The sequence below is a fragment of the Bombus bifarius genome, unplaced genomic scaffold (assembly GCF_011952205.1).
Source record: "Bombus bifarius isolate JDL3187 unplaced genomic scaffold, Bbif_JDL3187 scf7180000007978, whole genome shotgun sequence".
NCBI classification, from domain to species: Eukaryota; Metazoa; Arthropoda; class Insecta; order Hymenoptera; family Apidae; genus Bombus; species Bombus bifarius.
The window spans coordinates 1,744,233-1,768,215 of NW_022884363.1; the positions used below are offsets into that span (position 1 = coordinate 1,744,233).

At 40.9% G+C, this 23,983-nt stretch overlaps 1 protein-coding gene across 5 annotated transcripts in view; it reads right to left on the bottom strand.

The window, feature by feature from the left end:
* The window catches only part of LOC117204395 (discoidin domain-containing receptor 2-like), a 221,228-nt gene extending 198,529 nt beyond the window's left edge, over nucleotides 1–22,699 (bottom strand). Inside the window, exons 1-2 of one of the 5 annotated variants that reach the window (XM_033441746.1) lie at nucleotides 22,396–22,699; nucleotides 21,652–21,937 (exon numbers count right to left, since the gene is read on the bottom strand). The gene's annotated coding sequence lies outside the window, so the exon portion shown is untranslated. Of the gene's footprint in view, nucleotides 1–21,651; nucleotides 22,052–22,073; nucleotides 22,325–22,395 lie in introns of those variants that run through there. The other 4 variants (XM_033441744.1, XM_033441742.1, XM_033441741.1 and 1 more) reach the window with 4 other exon arrangements.
* Nucleotides 22,700–23,983: the final 1,284 nt, after the last annotated feature.

A 23,983-nucleotide genomic window follows, 5' to 3' on the forward strand; every position in this document is an offset into this window, starting at 1 on the left:
CGTTTACATTTCGACGTCTATTTCCGAACATTCCTCTCGTTGCTTGAAAAGCTCTGCGCGAATGAAACCGTGTAGGCAATTTTATTGGCGGACTTCGATCGATGACGGTATTACGGCGTTTTTTCCCTCTCCGGCGCACTTCTCATGGATAGAAATAAATTATTACGAGGTTACGTCCAGGGAAAAGGAAGAAACTGTTGCTTCGCGCGAAGCCTCAGAATCGAGCCGAATCAAGTCTAAAATTGACTAGATTGAGTTAATAATGGATTTGTAGCGGCGAATTGATTTTCCCGACACGCGGCCTTCCCGCTGCAATTTCGTGCCTGCCTGTAGATATCAATTTTTGTACGCAGCCCTTCCTCCAGTTTCTTCCTCTTTCACTTTCGATCGTTTAAATTTCTCAATATTTTTTCTTTCTCTTTAATTTCACTTTTTAATTCCCGTTTTTAATTTCACTTTTTAATTCCCGTTCAACTAACTTCTAAGATACACATCGAACGACGAGTAAACGCTATTAATCCGATTCGCCCGTACCAAGATAACTTTCAAAATGATCGGTCAAAGTGCACAATACGGATTATTGTTTGACGCGTATGCGCTCGTTGAGCTACAATGTACTGTATTTAATGTTAAACAACGGCGACAACGAGGGAGCTATAAATACATATTTAACGTTGCTCCATGCAACGGTTGTTTTTCAATCACGACACGCGCGCATGCAACAGCGAGAGCTGATCGACGTAATTGTGTCGAGCGTTATTGAAACGTAAGATAGTAATATCGTTAAAATAGATAATGCAATTGGTAATTGATATAGGATCAATTCCTCGCGCGGCCCAATCGATTGAATGTAATAATCGCCGATGGACAAAATTTCACAGTGTTAACTCGAATTAGCGGGTCAATCGATACCTATTAAAATTTATCAACCTTTAATACCATCCGTATAAATTCTACAAAAGCTGCCAAATACCCCCGCGAAACACGATGAAAAAGAGTAACTTGACACGTTTAAGCGAACAGAGATTAAATTTCGTTGATTTCGAACAATGAAACCCCAAATTCCTCTGTGATTCAATAAAACTATCTATTCTAGATTTCTCGAGAGCGATCTTAGTGGCGAATACCAATGATTCCACCGGCAGCTTCTTTCCAGGCAACTTTCGAACGATCCAGGAATTCGGCGCGATCGATCGTCCAAGTTCGCGGTTAACCTGGTCTTCCGTTGAAAGTCTCGGTCGTAATACAGGACTTGAACGCGATTATTCATAGCCAGGGACAGATAATCGATAACACGTCAGGTCGACGGGTGGCGGTTGCCGCGAGGTCTACCAACGACGTTTGGATTCCACATCGAAACGTTCCGAAAATCGATAATCGTCGAACAGGTGTGGCTAGACGTGTCCGCCTACCGTTCAAACTGTTCCCGATAATTCGCGACCCGATGTCTCCTGCTCTTTGGCGATTAGCCATTGTTTGCATGCTCTCCAACCCATAGAATTAAAAGACAAAAATCTACTCACGATACGTCGATAACTTAAACCTTGAAAACTTTTTTAATATCGCGCGAAAGAATCCAGTAACTCCTGAAAATTTATTTGCGTTAGAAGCGATAGAATCCGAGATTTGTTAACTTTGAAACTTTATCGATGATCGTACAGATTCTCATACATAGCTGCGAAACACCGTGGTGAGCCTGTTACAATCACCTGCCACGACTATCGACCAATTCCGTTTGATCTTGGCTTTACATCATTGGAAAGTAAGAGAAGGCTCCGTAACATCCTATTTCAACGTAAAGTGTCTAATGGTCTCATAGACTGCCTCGATATTACCGAGAGATCCACAATTAATGCTTCAGTGAGAAATCTGTGTCACCACGAAATTTTTCAGGTTCAACCGCGCAACACTGAGTTTGCTTACCGCAGCAGCATAAATCGCATGACCCTTAACATTAATAATGCACTTTCCGCAATTGATATATTCTCTGAATCTTCTCCCACCATCAAACTGTTATTATACGTTATCATAAAAGTTATATACTTCATTGTAGTTTTAGTTGTAATTGTAATGTTTATTCTATATGTATATACGTACATTCTTCTTGTCTATCAACTTTATATGTTCTAACGAGTTGTTCCCGTAAACAATAAATAAACAATAAGCAATAAATAATGAGATATTTACCGTGATATTTACCGTAGGTAGAATTTGTTATAAGATCGTACAGACTCGAAAATTTTATCGAACGTTCTAAGGGAACGAGCACCACGGAAATGTCTCGATATTCTCTCGAAATTTTGGCAGAATCAGCGCGAGGAAACTGAACAATTTCCTTCACGATGAAGTTTCCCTTTCTTCGACAATAGGTTCCCATACCTTCCGGCATTATTATCCAAGCAGCAAGTTATTCCGCCAGAAGGAGCAATTAAATATTGTCGGACCGTATGCCATCGTATTTCACTTGAGACCGACGAACGTTTTCCGGCGAACGTATACGAAGCACCGTACCGCACCGAAGTGCCATAGTTCCTTGCATTTGTCAAGATTCCAAACATTCATTCGTCTTGTTGTTTACCGCGCTACCTCGTCGTCACGTCGGAAAGTAATATCGGCGAAATATGATTTCCGTGCAGCTCTCAAATTTCGCGAGCGCTCGCGCCTTCATTTTACACAGGAATTCCCTCCGTGAAGGCGTAAATATCAGCCTCGGAATCTTGCTACCTTATTAACGTACGCCTGATCAAGTTGGAAATTCTTCGAGAACTACGACCTTTATTACTACTGAAAATCATGGCCAATTAGCCAGCTAACGCGTTCTTTTGATTTCACAGCAAATCTCTTTGAAACGAAATTTTATACTTTCGCGTGTTTCCACCATCGATTTTTTACATCGCACGTGCAATTTTCAGAGTTAGTAATTTTCGGAGTTTCAAAATCGCCGGACAGGTCACGCGACGTTTTGCTTCTAAAAGACTAATTTACTAAGAAATTGATTGCTCCCAAATTGTAAAGACGGTATTACATAGCAAACTAACAGATACTTCTTCCGCAGAATTCCACAAATTATTCCGTCATAATTTTTCGGCTATTCGTGTATAGTTGTCGTTGGTTACCGGATATCGTATATCGACAGACTCGTCGTCGATTTAACTTTGAGATTAACTGCACAATTTTTAAAAAAACCATTAAAGGAACGCGATTAAATGCGATAGATTCTATGATAATTAAAAAGATAAACATTATTTCATCACAGGCCGCCAAAAAACGTTCGAATTTTTCAGACCTGACAAACAAATAAACAAATATGTATAATTCGATCGGCCAAATTCCGCCAACTATCGTTAACTAAAAATTATGAGTACACGGAACATGATCGTCGGCGATCGTTTTTAACGAAGCTAACGTCGGAGCGTAACTCGCAGCCAGCGATAACGAGCCGTCCAGACTCGTTCCGAAAATTCGAGCATCGTACATAATGCGATCGTCAGACTGTGAGGACCGATATTCACAGGTGACAATTACATCGGCGCCAACATTGTTCGGCCTCCGACATTCCGATGCATTCACACGCGTATAGAAGCGCGAGCCACGGAAGCTACAGTCTGCGCGCGTCTACCGATCGCATAATGCTTCGACGACGCCGCGGGCGCTTTCGAGCTTTTCAGAATTAATCGACGGTATCATGCTGCCTTACGCCGCGTATACAACCTACTACAGCACACGTACAATTTGGTGGTGAACACACGGTTCAACGAGTCGTATCGACACAACGAACACCAGCCGGTTTCCGTTATGACCGGAAACTATCGTAACGTTCAACGATACGTATGCGTCTAGTACCTACGTATGTACGTGCGTATGCACACTCAATTATGCACGCGACGAGCCGTGCACGTTGAAAATGATTCCCCGAAATCGCGTTGCGACCCGCTTCATCCGATCCCAACCTCGCGATTTCCCATCAAATAAACGATGTTATCTCACTGAGCAAACTTATTGTTAACCTATGACCGTTTCGAACGATCAGTGAATTTAAAAATCTTCGTCGTGAGGCGGGCCGATGCGAGAACGTTGTCGCGCGTGGTCAGTTCCATCGAGTCGCGGGAATCAAACGAGCTGCCACACAATCGGAAATTACCAACGAATTTCCCCGGTTATACCCCCTTTTCACCATTTTTATTTTTCATTTCGATTCGCTCTCGTTTGTAAGTGCAGTGAATTTGCGAGGCTTCCCACGCGCGCATGTTGTTCGCACGATATAATGATAATCGCCATAAATTCGATCCGAATGACGGTTAAATACATTCTATAGAAGAGTTCTATAAAAGTTGTATAAGATCAACTTGCAACGAAGATCAACGACAGATCGACGAATAAGAATATCCCGGGAACATTTGTCGATACGAAAACGAGCAGTGGTACGCAACAAGAAATAATACCTGGCATTGTTTTTACCGAGCGTGTAATTCGTTTGAAAGAACGAATGCACGCGGCAATACCCAGAGCGACGCGAGACTCGAACTATCGGGGCATCTCCGATTCGTATCTGCCGATTGTAGGCGCGCCCGGTGTTCTGAACATGGCGAAAATAATCCCCGAGAGCGAACCGCGTGATTAAAACGAGTTCTCGCTTTGAAATTTCACACACGTCAATGATAACATGCAGAGAATTGCACCGTTCGCTTTATTTCGAAACGGTAGTCGCTATTAGTCGGTCGCGCGGTCTGGGAATACACCCGCGAATCATCGCCGGAAATTCGTGCAAAGCGGAAATGGCTAGGTGAATATTTTATTTTCTTAAAGCGAATCTGAAAGTGATCCATTCGAGATTACACGACACCGTAGTTTAATCGAACGTCACAGATATTGCCACTGGCCAATTTCACCGAACAGTTCATGATTCCAGCTTTCACCAAAAAGTATATAAATAATCCCAATGGAACGAGTAGAGATACGAATACGTTACGTTGTATAGATAATCGGAACGTGAACTTCGATGTATCTGTCCACTAGGAGATCGTATTGTAATTAAAATGTTAAAAACGTGTCATCTGAATCTTGAAACATTGTTTGATTGCAAATGGCAATCTCCTGCTAATTTGTCTTGTTAATAACTCCGATAAAGTTTTTACTAAATGGTCTTCTAAGAAAATGGTATGCCAGCCTGATTTCGCCTCAAGATCTTTGGATGGTATGGAACATGTAATAATGTTGAACTTTCATCTGCAATTGTATGTTTAAAATAAATATGAATCTATAAGTAAACGCACCGTGATATTATTACATTCGCGGTATTGATATGATTTACAGTGATATTACAATTACACGCATATTAGAAACGACGTATACTTACGCGAGATAAAAGGCTAAGCTTCGTTTCATTAATCTAAATCAAGTGGAAGTCAGCGCAAAGAGCATTGAACCAAACGATCAATCATTCGTCGCTTTCGACGCGAAGAATTACCACGTCGAAAATTTTCCACCGTACATTAGCCGTATTTTACTTCGAATGATAGCGACTCTCGTTAACAGGTTCTCGGGTTCGAAGTAAAGAAAATGTAACGTGCATCGTTTCGTTGGCTGTTAATGACGCATACGTTGGTACACATTTTCCAGCAATCGAGTGTAATTAGCAGGTTCAACGACTTCGATGGGATGAACACAATTATCTTGTGAGCGGAAAGCAGAATGATTATAATATCCGCGACGCTTCTTCGATTATAACGCCGCGAGCTTTTTACCGGAGCGTAGCAATTCTGGATAAATGAGCCGATAATACGAAATTTTCGTTTCATAATTTTACACGCCACATAATATAATATTCTATGTCACGGCTAAATATGAGTTACGAAATTAATTGACTATTCTATGCGCACTCGAATATTATACCTCGAAATAGCCGGTTCACTGAAACCTACCACTCATTAGGATAATATTTCACACGCGAATATATACACCCGCTTCATAAACGTAATAATTCAGCGGCATCATAAAATGGTAACGAGAAATTATCGTTCACCAGACAGAATCAATATTTCCCATGGTAGGTACTCTATATTCGCGATACAGAATATAATACGCGTATCGGGAAAAGAATAGCCAAATCTTTCATCATTTACCTTTCAAACCGTCGCTTCATAAAATCCACATTTAATAAAAATTCAGCTGCAGGACGCGACGCGAAGATAAACGACGGCAATATCCTTTCGATGTGTTTCGATCGTTTTCCTAAATACCTAATTTCACCGAGGTATCGAATTCGTTCGCCATTTTCAGCTTCGGTATCCCACGGAATCTCGTTGGAATATTGAAAACACAGTAGCTCCGCGCAATTTTAGCACCTCCCATGGCCAATCCAATATATCAAGCTTGTTTTCATCGCGACGTATACTGCATGAGCATACACGTGCGCGAGGTGAGGGACACGAATACACGCGTGAAAGTGAAATGGCGCTAAGCAGCGATACGCGACGTATTTCGAGGCATCCCGTGCAACTATAAAGCGGCACCACGGTCACAGAGATAGCGGCGTAATATCGAACGTTCGAATCTAACTCATCCCCAGAGTCTCTGGAGTGCGCCGGAACAAGAAATATGGTCCAAGATAAATTCGCCGGAGCGAGACACTATAATGATAACAACTGCGGGGAAAGTGGAACGCTAGACGGCCAATGTTTCCCGTTGTCTCTCTTGGAAACGGTTGGACCGGGATAGAAAGCGAGGTTTCGAGAAATTCCTCCTGGTTCTGAATTTTAGCACCAGCATACATGCTAACAACACATGCACACCCGTTATACAATCGTTGCGTCCACTAAATGGCGACGTTATAATTATCGTTAAACAACGTGCTTGGCACGATCGCAACCTGTCAGGTAGTTGCAGCTGTCGCAACGACGTGACGATTTTGCACCTGCGATCGCGCGAGCCCACGCGTCAGGATTCTAATGAAGTATTAGCACGCTGCGTTTGAGAGCCGATCGTCATTCAAACATGTTTAATAGCGATGCTTTTGAAATTGAAATAGAGATATCAAAAGCGCTCGAATTTTATGATAGGCGGTGTGATTTCGAGTATTTGCGTTACCAATCTCTTTTATCTCGCTTTTGTTCTTTTTGCGAAGGCGACTAAAAGCAAATTAGAACTTTCATGGTTTCCATACTGCAATTTATGCTTCTGAACGTTGAATTTTACTTTTATAACGCGACACCGACAGGTTTTACACATATGCGTCAAACTTTTTTTATAAATTTCGAGCTCTGCGCAGAGTCGACGATCAAAATCTCACGAATGCTTAAAGCCGGATTGCAGTGGAAGACGGTTCCGTATAAAATGGATAGCGACGGAATAGAACTCGAGTGCTGTTGAATATAAATTCACTTTCCCGCAACCACGATTTTTCTCGTGTTGAAATTCGTTACAGGTTAACGTGTGTGTGTGTGCACGAAGCAAATAATTTTAAACGAGCGTATCGCGGTATACGTTTCGCGCGTATGCTGACGTATCGGAAGTTGCGCCCGGAATTTCGTTATTGAAGTTTTATTGACATTAATTTATTGAAATTCTGTTGTTAAATTTTATTATCGGAACGTTAGGAATATTTGACTGCATTCGACGTCGCTCGTTATTATTGTTGTTACGATCGTTAATGGGGTTAAACTTCGGAAAATGTTTTATTCTCAATGAAAAGGTAAAATTGCGAGTTTTCATTCGAATAAAAAAAAGAAAAAAAACGAGAGAGAGAGAGAGAGAGAGAGAAAGAGAGAAAGGGGAAGGGGTGGGAATAGAAAGCTTAAAATGTGAATTTGTATGGAAATGCAACGTCTGATAAATTACCGATTTTCAGAATGAAACGCGGGGAATATTCGCACATGCTTCCATCGAGCAGCAACGAAATGATAAATATTCGCGAGCCCGATAGTGAGTAACAATAGATGTTACAGGTCAAACGATATTTCATCCCGTTAGAGCTAAAACACCATGTTAGAAACCTTTCGAATGGATCGTTTGGCAAATGGTGTTCAAATATGCCTGCAATATTCATTGGTGTATGATTCGCAAATACGTCTGAAAGTATGTCATAATTTTCGATTCTAAAAATTTCAACTTAATTAAACGTTTGGCTTCAACTACATTATTAACTCTGTTCGTCATTTGCAAACTAAAACTATTAAAATCTAAGTCTTTCGAAATGATATACTCCAAAATTATACACGTCAAACGTTTTAACGAAATGAGCCATTTCAAAACTAATATACGAAGGAGTGAAATTTCCCTTGCAAATGCGAGAGAATTATTTTGCCTAAGAAGGGAAGGCTAAGAGAGAAATCATCGACAAATTATCCGAATATTAAGCGGGCCAATAACGCCCTCGTCGACCAGCTGGTAGCCGACCCAGTTACATCAGCGTCGAAAGCCAGCAAGTTCGTCGTTTTGTCGAAGGTTACAGGAGACTACGAACCATCGAACAATTTCATCTCCTTCTGGAGGATATACGGTTCGTTGGTGTGAGGTTTGAGCGCGTTTTCAGTAGTATGGGATGGTGATTAGCGTGGCAGAAGATCCCCCGTTCGACGTGGCAAACGTAGGAAAGAGGAGGGATAGCGGGAGCGAAAGCAGGATTCTGGATCGGTTGTGCTAAGTAGCATTTAATTGAACGTTCTATTCGAGTTCGTTAGTACAGCATCGCAGTTATAGCGTCGTAGAGCGGTCGCCGGCGAACTATTAGTAAGAGTTTAATTATAATTACCTAGCTAGTAATGTGATATCAAGGCGCTTATCGAGCCGCGGCGTAAACATTCGCAGGTAATCCGAGCGAAAAGCCACGTCATAAGACATCTCGACATAAACGGCCTGATAAAACGATCAATTTAAATCGAATAGCCGGCAGAGATGGGCGCGGATAAGCTGATTGCGAAAAAATGTCGAAACTTGTACGTACGTGACACGATTTCGACTCCTTTGACGGAGGCTCGCGAGCAAAATAACGCACAACGTCTCGGAGGAGGCGCGGCTCGATCACGTACAGATAATCACGCTGATTACGAGGCAAGTTTCGTGGTAAATTTGCATTCATGCGGCGTTTTATCGGCAATCGAGGGACAGGTTCGCCGGGATGGGTAATCTTTCGATTAAGCTGTCGTTCGTGTGACTCTAATCCAAGCATCGACATTTTAATTGAACGTTTCGCTGATAAGCGTCCAGCCATTTAAAATACCGAAACACCCTCTGTCGTTGCAAAACGACGACAGGATCGACAGGAAATTAACGCAAGTTTAATCGATCGAATCGCGATTTTAATTTGAACGATCCTGTTCGCCGCGCGGCGGATGTGAAATTCGACGAAAGCATCGCGGGAACGACATTTTTTGTTTTTCTCGAAGGTCGTAAGAACGAGACAAGGAGTTGGATGAAGATGGAAAGAGAAGAAAAAAGAAGGAAGAGAAACCGAGAACAGATTTCAGGCACCGTACGAGAGCCTTTTAGAAAATCACGGGTCGGAAACGAATGCGAGTGCATGTGCGAGTGCTCCCAGGAGGAAAAGAAAAGAACAAAATGTGCAAAACGAGCCACCGAGTCACGAGGAATAATAAAGATCGGAGAAGGAAACGTAGAGGAGAGGAGTGCAGCATGGAGGAAGAGGTCGAGGCTACGAACGCTGTAAGAAGGGGTTGGTAGTTTAAATCACGATTTTTCTAGATATACCGTCATTGGCAGAACTTTCCGATATGCCAATCGATGTTTAACAAGGCCACTTCTGCGATCGACCGCGCTCTGCGTGACAATTAAGGCTTTATTGACAGCGTTGCTGGGAGTCCTTCACCCTTCCCGTCTTTTCCCTTTTCTAACCCTCTTCCAGCCCGTTCGTTTTCTTCCCTTTTTACTTTTTTTTTTTGTCCTTTAATTAATCCAACGTGCGTAGATTTCTCAGAAAGCAAAATTAGAGGATTACGAAGCTATCGATGCAGAAATAAGCTGCGTTCATCAGCGACAAAAGAAAAAGTACGGAAAGAAACGAGTAAACGGATTACGAGGCTCCGCCGCTTCCCAAGACCAAGGTATTAACGTTTCCAACATACAATAATAAAAATCATCGTGTTCTCGGTACGTGACAAGGTCTGAAAAGGTAACTGGAAAGAAGAATGCCAGCAATCTACGGTTCGAGATATATATGAAATTAAATGTTAAATAGACTACAGAAACGATTGTCGAATTCCATCTTCTTTTTTTCTCTCTTTATCGGCGGAAAATGAAACACATCTAAACGAACTCGTGAATTTCACGAGTGTATAGATACGTGCGTGAAGGACGGCACGGGGAAAGAATATCGACAGGTAACGCGATGCAGGAAAATTTAGGAGCAGCTGTAATAAATTGCGGATCATTCGAGTGAAATAAATTTAATCACAGACGTTTCTATTACTACGCGAACCATAAAACAAGATATTACAGAACGGCAGGAATAAAAAAGATCTCCGCGGCATGTCAGAAAGCGCGATCGATCAATCCGAGATTTTATCGAACAGAGATTGATACCGAAAGAATTTTGTTCCCTAGACCCATCCACCTATCCATCTTTCTATTCCTTCCTGATAAAACAGATCGTGCATGAAAGGCGAAGATATTAATTCAACAACTATTTTCCCACCACTACGCAACTGGTGTCTGTGATTTACAGCGTTATGTCATCGGATACGCTGCCGTTGAACACTGAACACTCGGGATTTATTATAGGAAATTGACAAACGAATACAGTTACGTATACTTCGCAAGCGAAGCCTTGTAATATGCTAACTTTCGCGTTCGTGGAAATCTTTGTTAGCAAGGTACAGTTCACTCGTTTTCAGAATTGAAGCCTCAATATTCAAACAATCGAATCCGTTCTAACTATCAGCCGATATCTCGTTTAATAGCCATAAAAATTCAATTTGACGATGTCGTTAAAATGAGAGCGTATGAAAATTAAACGATGATGTATAATCATAAAACGAGTGACGTTCGATTATAACTTTGTTACTAATCAAGGAAATATATGCTGATAAACTGTAAACATAATGTAACAAAGAATTTAGAAAAAAATATGTTTGGATGATAAACAGTAAACTTTGAAATATCAAATTTATCCATAGAAAAGCGCGGCAATCGTGTCTCTTACTTTCTTTTCCTTTTTTTTTCTTTTTTGTGTGTATAAGAGGTAATACATCTTAATTTCCAGATGGATACATTATGTGAGAGCACAGGGTTGAAAAAATTGAATAAAGTAGCGGTTCTAAAAGGTTGGAGAAACATTAGAATATCAAAGAGAAAGGTAGGCGGATGGAGGGCCATGGATACAGGTTTAACTTTATTTTCTTATACGAAGCTCACCCTATTCTTTCTTTTTTATGACGTTAAAGGACGTTATGAGACGATACTGAAATATTTGAAAGAAATATGAAACGGTATACAAAATGATGAAACTAAATACAATGGTCTATCTAGTAAACTAGTATATCGACATATCGAAATTCTGAAATCGCCTTCTATTAATCTTCTTGGATTTAGTATACTTTTGAAAATACGATGCATCCATCTATAAATTGATATCGATCAAGCTACACGATACAGGTTGACGATTGAAGTTGACAATTTTCCGTATTACTTCGATTCGATAGCCGGAGTTAACCGAATCGGCTAGAATTTTTGACGTTATATACTATATCAAATTGATTCGCTGTAATTTGAACAGGCAGGCCTGGCCAAGACAACCGTGAATTCGATTTTATCCCGGAACAGCTTTACGAAAATTTAATTTCATTTCATCGGGGCGATCCAATACACGTGGAATTTTCTCATCGGCGTAAATTTACTTCGTTGACCCACGGCACAGGACCACTGTCCCACTTGCTTAACCATAACTCTCGTGAGGAAAGCGCCAATACAAATTTTTTCGAGGCAGCTTTATCAAGAAAAATTGCTTATTGCGATGTGTAAATCCATGATCAAAGAAATACACGGTTCCGTTCCGATAACTTCCTATTTTCTGCTTCGAGTAAAACGTCAATTCAAGCTGATTGTAAAAAAAACATAAAGTCGCTATAAAATATCACGAAAAATGAAGAAACATAAATCATCTTCCTGTTCTTTAATAATATCGAGCGATATGAAAAAACATAGGATTAAACGAGATTAAAAATAGTTAAACTGCACGTTTCTTCTTCCATAAATTTTTTCTCCACAGTGGCGATGTATTTATCAAAAATAATTTCCAATCATCGTTAAGATATTATACATTCGAGCACGTAGTCAATTAGCATAATATGATCCGATATCTGGCTCAAAAGCAGAGATGACGAAAGCATAATGATACATAGGACAATCCAATCACCGATTTCTCCATTATTGAGAAACTCTGAAAACCGGGCGCCACAAAGCGACAATCGAACCTCTTTCAGGACAGTTTGATTTGTTTGTAGAACCGAACCGTTCAGCTTAATTTAACGACGAGTACGTGGCCGTGCTCCGTTAAAACCCTCGACGGTATCTCGTGATTTTCTCGAAAACGGGACACACGAAAATTTACCTTCGGTAAGCTCTCTATTTCCGCTTTTCGGTCGAGCGCGGTGAAGAAGCGTGAACGAACTTCAAACACTGTGACCGTAGCCATGATTTACATGACGATATAAGGTATCGAAACATGCTGAGGGATACTGAACGTTCCCTAAATCCGTCATCTTGGAAAATCAAAATTATTTAAAAATAAATTGCAATATTTCTGGGCACAAATTATTTAAATATTCTGCTGAATATATATACATATATTCTGAATCATTTTGCATGTCAATGACATAACCTCGATTTTTAGAAATTTTCAATTAGCTTGAACGATAATGACATGGGCTTTATGAACTTTGACTATGAATGACCAGTAACACGACCTCAAGGACCTTTATTGACCTTTAGTGACAATAACATAACCTCTGTAACCTTCGATGACCTTCAAATGACTTTCAAATGCCCGAGATTCGGACTATAATGGTGCGAATTTCATGATTATCCGTCAGCTGCACATGACTATGAATACGAATCGCTTGACCTAGATGACACATTGCACTTGAATTGATATTAAATAGCGGAAGTTCTACGATACAGATTAGCTATTAATTTGCTTGCTTCTTTTTAAGAATGCCCATTTTAAGAAAATTTATTTCCAGACATTGCAACCTAACGACATTATCTATTAATTTCCTCCGGTCAGTTATCTAAATGTGCATCCAGGATAAACGCCACTGAGTCATATAAACTACCGTAACATAATACAACAGTAATTATTTCAAGTAGAAATACTGCTTTTTAGGATGTCTTACTGTCTTCTAGAATTAAAACGTGAAACCTCTCCGAATGACCGACTAAACTGTTCTAAGGAAAAAGAAAAATTTTCGTTTCTCCGAACACAATAAATTAGAGAAGAGCTCGCGCTGTCCTAGTTCCTCGTAAAATACTTAATAAATGAAATCTACGGAAGCTCGCGTACGAATCCTAATTGAATTAAAATGTCAGTCACCCGCAATGTAACCCCGACTTTATCACCTCCATTTATCCGATGAAGTGTTATATCATTTAACGTCCTGATATTATCATTAACAACACGTGTACACGAATAAAATGACACGTATACTATCCAACCAATATGCAGTTGTTGGATAGTACATTGTGTTTGAAAGATCGCGTCAAATCGCGGTCGAGTTTCGACCGATCGAAAATACATTGAGCTACATGTACTTAACGGTACTATGTCACAAATTCATTTTTCCAGCAGTGCTGAAATTTCCTACTGGTTTTCACGCAACATAGTATCAATATCAACGCGCACTCCGAGATAATGTGGTTCGAGCGAGCTCTCTATATTTTTCACCCGCAGTCAACCGTGAAAGAGAAGAGGAATCTCGGCAAAACGTTTTCACGTTATCATTTGTAGCGGTGGTACCGGTGCCTGTCCCGCAATATCAGTCGCGTAAAATATTCGCCTGTCCCCGGGTTGGGTCGGGAAAAAAGACAAGATTAAAGGGGAAAAAGTGAGAGAGAGTAAGAGATAGATAATGGAGAAAAGGGATGGATGGGGTAGTTGAACGAAGAAAATACAACGCGGCATAGTTGCAAAGACACGAAAATATCTAGCCTACATATGAACCACAAACGCTGTAACCTGCTCCACTTTCCATGCTGATACGGCATGTCCGTCGTGAAAAAATAAAACACAGCGAGGGGTAACTCTGCGACGGCCGAAAACTCTCAGTACAGCCCACGGCACGTTTTTTAGTCTCATTTTCACCTCGTCTAGCAAATTGAGCACGACTCGCCGTTTATATCGCGCTTAATATTGGCCCAACGCGGTGACGTTAAAACGCGATAAAGCTCCGAAACGTGGCTCAGGCCGCGTAGGTAATTTTTGCACTACGCATTGTATCGTTGTAACTAAAATGAAAAAGGGGAAACGGGTACACTTCGCGCGGTAATTACATTCTGTCCGTGTTCACAGCCTTTGTCGAGCATCGCACTTTGAACAGCCACCGACTTGGTAGCTGTAAAACCATTTACGTCGCGCGAAATCCTTTGTACCATATTTTGACTGCCCTTGTAAATGTCCCAGTTACAAGAATAATTGGTTTGTTAAGACATTTTAATAAATGAAGTATACTAAATACACGAAGCGAAGGAAATGAAATTCTTCTATTAATGAAATAATCTTTTTATAAAGGTACCTTGACGTTCAATAAATTTATATAAATACATTCCACCAAATTTAATTATCTCACTCGACGTTTAAATTATTCATTCTAGAGGTGAAATGAAGCCGAAGGCGAGCAATTACGTGGCTCAATTTCAACAGGTATTAGATATCAAAATCCTGGAAGGAGGCTGTCTTTGCGACTTTGGTAAGCAACCGGAACAGGGAAAACGCAAAGACGAACGAAAGACAAAGGGGATAGCTGTTTATCCAAGGGGTGATCGTGATCGCACGTGAGGGATCACCGCAACCACGTCACGGCCGCAATTTCCAAGTTGCCGTGTCTGAGCTCGATCCCTTATTTAAGAGAACTCCACACGTCTTGTCCCACGGGAGTCTCGTAGAAGCATCAATTTCTGAAACAGGCGCGACGTGCCGAAGCGTTAACACAGGCGTATCGAACTTTCACGGAAAAGTTATCCTTTCGATCTCCAAGGAACATCCTTAACAGGAACGTCGGAATCTCGACTATCTGGCTCAATTTTTTTCACCCACATACACCTAATTATCATTAGTTTCTTGTTCCTGCTTGGTGAATCTGGCACGGAATCCGACAGCTCTCATTAATTGAATTCCAATAATTGCATTCTGCACGTGGTGTAATTGCGTTCCTGATACGCAGATCGCACCGATGGTGCAGTAATGCAGAGCTTCACGTCGATTTCAACCGTGCCACCTTCCATCTCGTTCCGTGTAAAAACTAAATTGTCCAGGTATGTCGGATATGTTGAAATTCCACGGACCAATGTCCCACCGAGCTCGTTCACAAGCTAGCAAAAGATCTCCTAAAGATGCTCTTAATTTCAACATTAGTTTCTTCTCTCTTCTATTTTCACAGGCCTCTGTTTCCAAATCGAGCTTCCAAACGAAGGAAGCAACGTAGGTATTGGCGTTGTTTCTAGATGTTTATAATTTTGCAGATTCCAAGTTGAACTCCGAATGGTCAACGACGCTGTTACCGAAATACTTGAAGGATACGAAGAGATGAGCGTCCTTATTCGAAAATTAAATACAGGAGCTGTTGCTACATCGTCGCCCTATCCTGTGTTGTTTTCTACGCAAATTTTCAATAACGTCTGCCAGAATATTGGATAGGTATTGGCGCGAAACGCGTGCAACGGGAGGAAACATATGTAGTTTTGCGTTCAAGTTCTTCAAATTCTTTTTTTAGGCACGAGCCAGACACGAACGTTGAATTCTAAATGCTTTACCGCCTTTCAAAGACGATTCGATGTGTTCGATGATTTATAAATCAAGGAGAATGTCTATCTCCGATGGAAAGTGGGATGTCATCGGTAAAAGGGAATCGTTCTATTTGCGTCGTAGAATACAAAAGAGACCTAATGTATTATCGTACAAAGTATCCGAACTCTTTTCCCTGCTATCAGCAATTCCCCTTGTAACGAGAATCGATCCCGGACAACGAGCTGAGCATCATGGAGTTAACGCACAGGCTTCAAGCGTTCCCAATTTCTATCGATCCTGAAGCGACTATCGCATTCGCCTCGATTCTTTGATACACGCGCGAGAACCAAGCGCATGATTACCAAGTATCTTCCAATTTTCTACGAAGCGTCTCTAAAAAGTTTACGAAGGAAAAACGAAGAAATACCTCTTCCTAAACGATGAACTTTTATTCGATCGTGTTTCCTTTCACAGTGACGCCAAGTGATCCCTACGGAGACTCCTTGGAGACATTTCTGCATAACGACCGAACACATATCCATCCACAAAGACGTCTACCTCGCACAGAGAATTCCTGATGCGTCTTCGAAATTACGCTTTTATCCGCTGCTTTATACTTTCTGGTCCGTTCTCTGTCGTATGTGTTTCACGCGCAAATGCAAGAAGTCTGCTGCTGGTATCGCCGCCTTTGAGAACGCTTCTTTCCACTCCCCGCCCGGTATTTCGGTCAAGTGTTGCCATTATGCTTCAAAACATTTTCGCGTTAAACATCGTCTTTTTCCAAGCTTGTTCCAACGGCGGAGGACGGGTGCAGTGACTTCGACGACCGAGGGGGCTGCTGCGTTCTTCGTCGTTCGTCCGCGAAACCCTCTCGAAAACGTACCTAAGCGTACGTCAATACGAACGGCTGCGTGCAACGAGTAAATGGAAATTTTAAGTGCTGCCGCCGACTGAAACGTACGCTGCTTGTCACTGCATCCTGTGCGACCGTCCATAAATGCACCGCCGTCTTCCTCCACACGAGGGGCCCTCGTGTATGTGTTAATGGCAGCGACCGCGAGCAGTCTTTCCACCCTGTACACCAGGTAACTAAACGCTATCGAATCTCGTCGTGAACTTGCGCTATTACCATGTGAGGAACGACACTGCCGGAGTTTAGTTCGGGAACGACAAAGTGGTCTCGGCAGTCGAGCCTGTCTGGGTGGCTAAATATTATTGTCAGCTCGTGAATGGTAGTTCAATTACGTCGAATCGATGACTCGCGTATTTTAACAGCCGCCGTTGTATAATATCGAAAATTTGTACGTGTAGAGCAAAGAAAGTGGGGGAATGTGAAACGACTGCCATTTTCGCGATACGATCGCGACAAGATACAAGATAGGGGACGATGCAATGAAAATCGTCTCATTTCGCTTGAAACCAATTACGTGAGAAAATGGTACGTTCTGTGTTCGTTTGCATTTTCGTGGCGTTCGTGGAACGAAACGGGCGAGGATACCGCGTGGCGAAAACCCCAAAAACGAAAACGAGAACGTCCCTCGTCGCAATCCCTTTATGCAAATTTCGCTACCAGCCATCTGACGCCCTCTCGCACGCCGAGACAAATTTTCGCGACATTGCTACTTTATGGACCCTTAAATACACAATGAACACGAAATCGTTCGACGCGTTATTGCGCCGCTTGACGGATGCTTAGTTTTAATAAGGTCTGGGAAAGAATTAAAGGAAGACACGTACCGATCTGGTGATTAAGAGCAGATCTTGTCACAAATAAATGTAACTTAACGAAACAAAACACATTGAATTACATAATAATATATCTACGACGAATTTGGATTTTATAAACCATTGATACCAATTAGCTGTCAAAGTGAATTGTAATTGCGACTAATTGTTTAGCGGCAGTAAAAATTACAATCGTTTATCATTTGACTCGTCTTCTATCGAAAGAATAAGACGGCATAGTAAATTTCAATCGGGGAAAAAATGTAATTGGACGATCAGCCCGAAATTCGTTTCGGAATTCCTACATTTCGCGCTATAACCTTCGATCCAATTATCTTTAGCGATATCAAAGTTACGAATCTTCAAAGTATAACTTTTAAATTGCTGGATACGTTCGAATTCGGAAAAGAAATAGTCTTGTAAAAGAAATATCAAAGTTTCTTCCTATAAAAAGGTTGCACAAATATAATGCTATGCGAGATCCTCATACCTTCCGCAAACTAACTAGAAAGCAGAGTTAGAGAATGCTTCGTAATGCTTATCGTAATTTGAAATATATAAAAGATTAACGAAATAATAATTAGGAATGTCTCTTTTACATTGAAGATCGTCTGATCTTTTATCAAAATAATTGACGCTAATTAAGAAAGACATTAGCTTTTGTGAAAATTTAACGTTGCAAAACTCGTTTACGTTCGTCGACTAGCTAAAACATATCTTTCACGAAATATCTCTCTTTTTATAGAAATTATATCTATTCGTCTAGAATCTATCAAAAATATCTTCCGGAAATTTTCTACTATATTTTATTAATATTTTCAAATTATTCCAAGTGTTAGAAAGACTATAACTTTATTAAATAATAAATAAACATGGAAGTAGCTGCTTTTATTACGCAAAACTGAGCAAAAAAGATATAAAGTAAGACCCCATCCATGTACACGGTCGGGCTGTATACTCGTTGCTCAAAAGCGTTCGAGAGTGTGGAAAATGCAATGTAACATTTTTATCTGGAATTTTTCAATCTTGCGACTCGCCTGCCGCCTAGGTACAACTCACGATAGCAGAAAATGAATGTCGCAGCGCGTAAGTGTATTTCTGTGTAGTAAGGACGATGGTGTAAGTCACTCGACCTCACGTGACTCCGTGGACTTGCACGTCACTGGAGAACTCTAACCCCCGCTATCTGGAATCTTTCAATTTCTCATACTTTCGCTATTACGAATGCCAGGGAGCTCTGCATTTATGCGCGTATCCTTACGTGTACGCAGATTATCGATAAAAAGACTAGAGAGAAAAAAGTTCGACGTTTCCTATACTATACTCGTATACAACATTCCTACAGGTACTGTTCCATAGAAAGCATCTCGATTCCTACATTTCCTCAATTCCTTCATTCGCATACGCATATCGTAAAAAGAATTTCTCTTATGGAATGTACAAATCCATGAAATGGATGAAACATACGTAACTAGTGCTCCCGAAACAGGACAAAGTGACCGCTTATCATATTACATGAATTTTCATTCACCAAAATAGCCAAAACCTTGCCAACGTCATTTAGCAATTAAACTTGTGCAGATTGCGATAAAACGCGTAATTTAATTAATAAACCATGATGCTGATTAAATCGCGTAGAACGGAATTAAACAATGCGTTGATATCGTCCGTGAAATCAAACAGAATGATTTTACAGATTGCAAAACGTCAACGGCATTTCAATAAATACGATTTCAATAAAACCCTGGTGGGGAGGAAATGTCGTGGTAAGAGACGGATCGACAAGAAGCCCGTACACGGTTCTTGTTTGTTTAAAGGAACCAGAAAATGTTGAACCAGATCGGTTCGTGTTCGAGCAGCGAGTGAAACATTCGACTAGCCCTAATCACCGGATTACGTGCCACGAGGTCGCGAGTCATGAAACGCGATAAGAACGTTGTTACGAAGTGTTTTCGCGACCTTAGCGTGATTGTCCGATCGACGAGAAGCTGCTGACGATTCTGCGTGCTCGTGGAAATGAATACCGAGAATGCGCGTGACCGAGCAACAAAGCGAAACCGAACAAGAGCGACAGCTTGGAAGACGGAGGAAAAAGGCGGAGGAACAAAAAGTAGAGAAATTCCATTGATTTCCATGTACGAGAGTATTAGGCTGAAAGGGAAAGAAGGAACTCAACAAACAAGCAGAAGGCAAACGTATAACGACGGGGAATCGAAATGAAGGGAAGTAAAACAGGATTGGCGGGATTCAAACTTTACCAAAACGAAACGAGTTTACGTGAAAATTAAGAGACGAGAGTGAAATTTAGTTCCACGAAACGACCTCTGCTCGAAATGTTTTGCGCATTCTCGATTAACGGCAGCACCGATGAAAACGATGAATAAGGAGGTAATAAAAGAACGAAAAGTGTCCTCTTGGCCAGTGCACTCGAGTGGAGGCCAGCTATTTTTAATTCCCTTTAGCAGCTCCGTTGTAAACCTCGTAATGGCGGGCATTAACCAATTAGCGCCCACCACCCCGTTCTCGTGTTTTCCTTTTTTTTTTTTTTCTTTTCTCTAATCACGGTTCTAGATACTGGAACAGCAGTTCCAAACGGGCCCGTGATGAAAGATGCAATACCACCGCTGGTGTCCGCCTATTTTCAGCACCATGTGCCAACAGGCTCCGCTGCTAGCCGCGGTTTGGCAAAGCTTTGAACTCGCCAAAGCGAATATTATTTCTGCGGCGAAGCAACTCTTTGCAACGGGACACGCTCGGAAGAGGGCACGACACGCTTAACGAAACGAGACTCGTGTTATGAATTTTCAAGTAAAATGAAAAATTCGTGGACGGCCGAGCGCGTCGCAGTCCTCTTATGTTTAACGTTATTTACTATTCCGTTTGAGGAGCGTTTGAAAATCGAAACTAGCAAAATTAATGAATCCGTTAGCGAACAGATGTTTCATACGTTTTTTGCAATTTTACACGAGATAATGTTGGTCCTAAATGTTATTAAGAAAGTTAACTGAATGTACCACTCAAAACTACCATATTAAAACAAAGTAAATTATAGGATAATTTTTTTATATCTATTATCAATTCTTAAAACCTAAATTATAATATTGTTTTGAAATGTAATATGTTGTTAATTAATATTTCTATCTATATATTTATGATACTGATGGAAAATAATTTTTATCGCGTATTTTATAAGGCACGGTAATTATAGCTGATTACAAAATACAAACGTATCAGCATGAGGAAAATTTGAATATTAGCGAGAATGAATTATAATCCCGGTATGTGTTTTATGGTATCGAAGGAACGTTTTCCAATATTGGTAACGGCGAAAATTATTTATGCGCGCAATGTCGACATAGATATTAGAAGCCTGGAAAATATTGCGACGAGAACGAACGTCTCTTCTATATTCAATTCGAATCAACAATTTTTGAACAGGAAGATATTGCGAGTGAAATTGAAATCCAATTTTCGTGTTCTCTGAAATACCGTATCCGCGACATAAATCCGACGGTTATATCGTATTTCGATTAAAAACTATCTTCGAGAGCGGATACAACCTAAAAAAATACGAACAAATTTACAAAAACGCCCGAGCATGCCAATATTTTGCTTTTTAATTTCGCTTTGAAACGCGTTCATAAATTTTTCACTGTGCGATGTATCGCAAAATATCGAAGTAATATAAGCTTATCAAAATGGCGTCTCATTTCGTGAAACATGTAGTATGTACTTTCCGTATCGAGAAGTTCTAAACAAACAAGTAAGGTGATAACACGAACAGTTCATTGTGAAATTCTAATTAAAACAACACATTAATTTCCATAAAATCGTTATTATACTGAGAGAGAACTGTTAGATAAATACCACGATCGTTCGAAATGGTATCGAAACTTAGGTTGTGCAAGCATGACACCTATTCATAAATCGGTGCGACAAACTGCCATAATAAATAAATATAACGCATTACGTACGAGAAAAACGTGTGAGGTCAGTCCCGCTGTAGTTCGATGTAGTCGTACACAACTCCAGAAAAGATAGGCACACACACGAGACCACCGAATGGATGAAACAGTAGGATAGATGATGGAATGGAGGCGACCGATGTCCCAAACAAAAGTTACGTTAGGCTAGGTCACGTCAACGCCAGATTACGCCGAAGACGATCTATTTCCCGCACTCCCCGTACTCCCGTGAGTACGAACTGCACGACGACGACAAACACGCGCGCACCGACTATTCACTGTGTCCTCGCGCCGACTGGGAACAGTACCGAACATTCAATGGCGTCCGATATCCTTTTAAAGGATCGTCGAACTCGAGTGGCCGAAAAGAAAACAACTGGCGATCGAAAGCACGAGCTCGAATAATCATCTGGCAAAAGTCGGATCGTTACCCGATTTCAAGATGGAGCGCACGGTATGTTGACAGTTTATGTCGTTAAAGTTGTTGACACCTCATATATGACTGCATTCAACCATCGGTCCAATTTAAAATGAAATTGCCAATTACATTCGTTAAACTACTTTAAATTTTCCGTTCTAAACCACGCAACACGTAAAATCAGAGAACATACCAGTACAATGAACGATCAAAATTTACAAACGGTCGGCATGAAAATTTCAAACGATAACACTAACGATGTGAAACAATAGTGCCAATATATAAAATTCAAATGTTATTCTGTCGCACATTTACGAGTTGTTTTACTTTCTTACCGACTGTCGAAGGTAAACAAGGAACACAAAAAAACCGTTAAGATACGTATCGCCTGATGTATAGGATTTCGTATTGTTTTCACCTTGAAAGTTCGGTTATTTAATAATTCTTCGTAATTGACTGTCCCAGTCGAGCGCGAATCGAAACGAGAAAAAAAAAAACGTAGAGGACAACGTGGTACGACTCGCGTGGCAACCGCTCCCGTAAGTACGCACACACGCATACACCGAAAGGAGAAGGTGCCGAGAGAGGGCGACACAGCACCCTCACCGATGCGCGGTTCGAGTGCGACTGAGCGAGTCGAGGCAAGCTCGTCGAGCCGAAAGCCACAAGCCGCGTCAGCCGACCGGCGGCGACGGACCAATCAGGGTTGTCCTCTGCGCAACTACCCGACACCCAAGAATTGACCACATGCTCGCCCATTCACCCTTTCTTTCGTCTTATCTGATATATTTCCTCCCTCCCTACCTTTTTTAATAACATATCAAAATCAGCACGGCGTCTTTTTGTCCACCGGCCCCATTTATCAGAGAATGGATTCGCAAGATGGATGCATTCATATTGTTTCTGATACACGACGTTTCCCTAATATGTTTCTGTCGTGATTTGTGATTTATTGTAAAAATACGTGAGCGTCCTAAGATTTCAATAAGGAAACAAAAATAGGACAAATATTACTATAAATACTGTTACATAAATATCGCTAGCAAAAATATTTCAATCTCTCAAGTTGGAATTTATTGTATTCTGCCAACGTATTAGTAGGATAATTAAATTATGAAATTAAGATGGAACCTCTTTAAAATAATATTTATACACACGTGTTTCGAAAGTAAATTGTGCTTGCTCCAAACGTATCTTAAATTCCGAGATTTCTCTTTACAAGCTGCTTGACTCAACTAATTACGTAAATTACATTATCCGATAGCAAGCGTACACTATCCTTTTATCTTCGACGTACACTGAAACACTTGTTTTCTTTGACCATAGTCAAAAAAGACGACGTATCGAGTTAATTGCCACAATTTAACATCCTCTGCGTCTATAGTCTAACCACGTGGTTTCTTTTACGTTCCTTTCTCGCTTTGTATTTACAGTTGGCAAACGTGCCGGCATGACCGGCAGACATTGATGGATTCCTATAATTTTGTTTTGCTCGCGAATGGAATCATGAATTTTTTCTCAATCTTGCTATGCTCCTCGATGCCTGAACATGGCATAGAACTATACATGCTCATAGTGTTCTTTGAGTCTGTTGTGAGAGAAGGAGAGATCGCGCCGAGATCGTAGTTCAAACGAACGATTCGCTGGAGGATTAAAATTAATGGTTGTCTGACTGTTAGTTTTCGAGCACGTATTATCATCCTTTGAAAGGATACACGGGCCAAGAGTGATTAAACACGCGGAGAAGGGCAGAGAGAATAGCACGGAGACACGCTATTCTCATTTCACGTGACAATTGCAATTGTCGTGACAGGATCGTTTGCGTTTGCACGTTACATACCTCGGTTTTATTGGGCTGATCGTTATTAGAGCATCGTCGTTTCGATTTCGCGTTTTGCAATCAACAAAATTCAATTACCATCT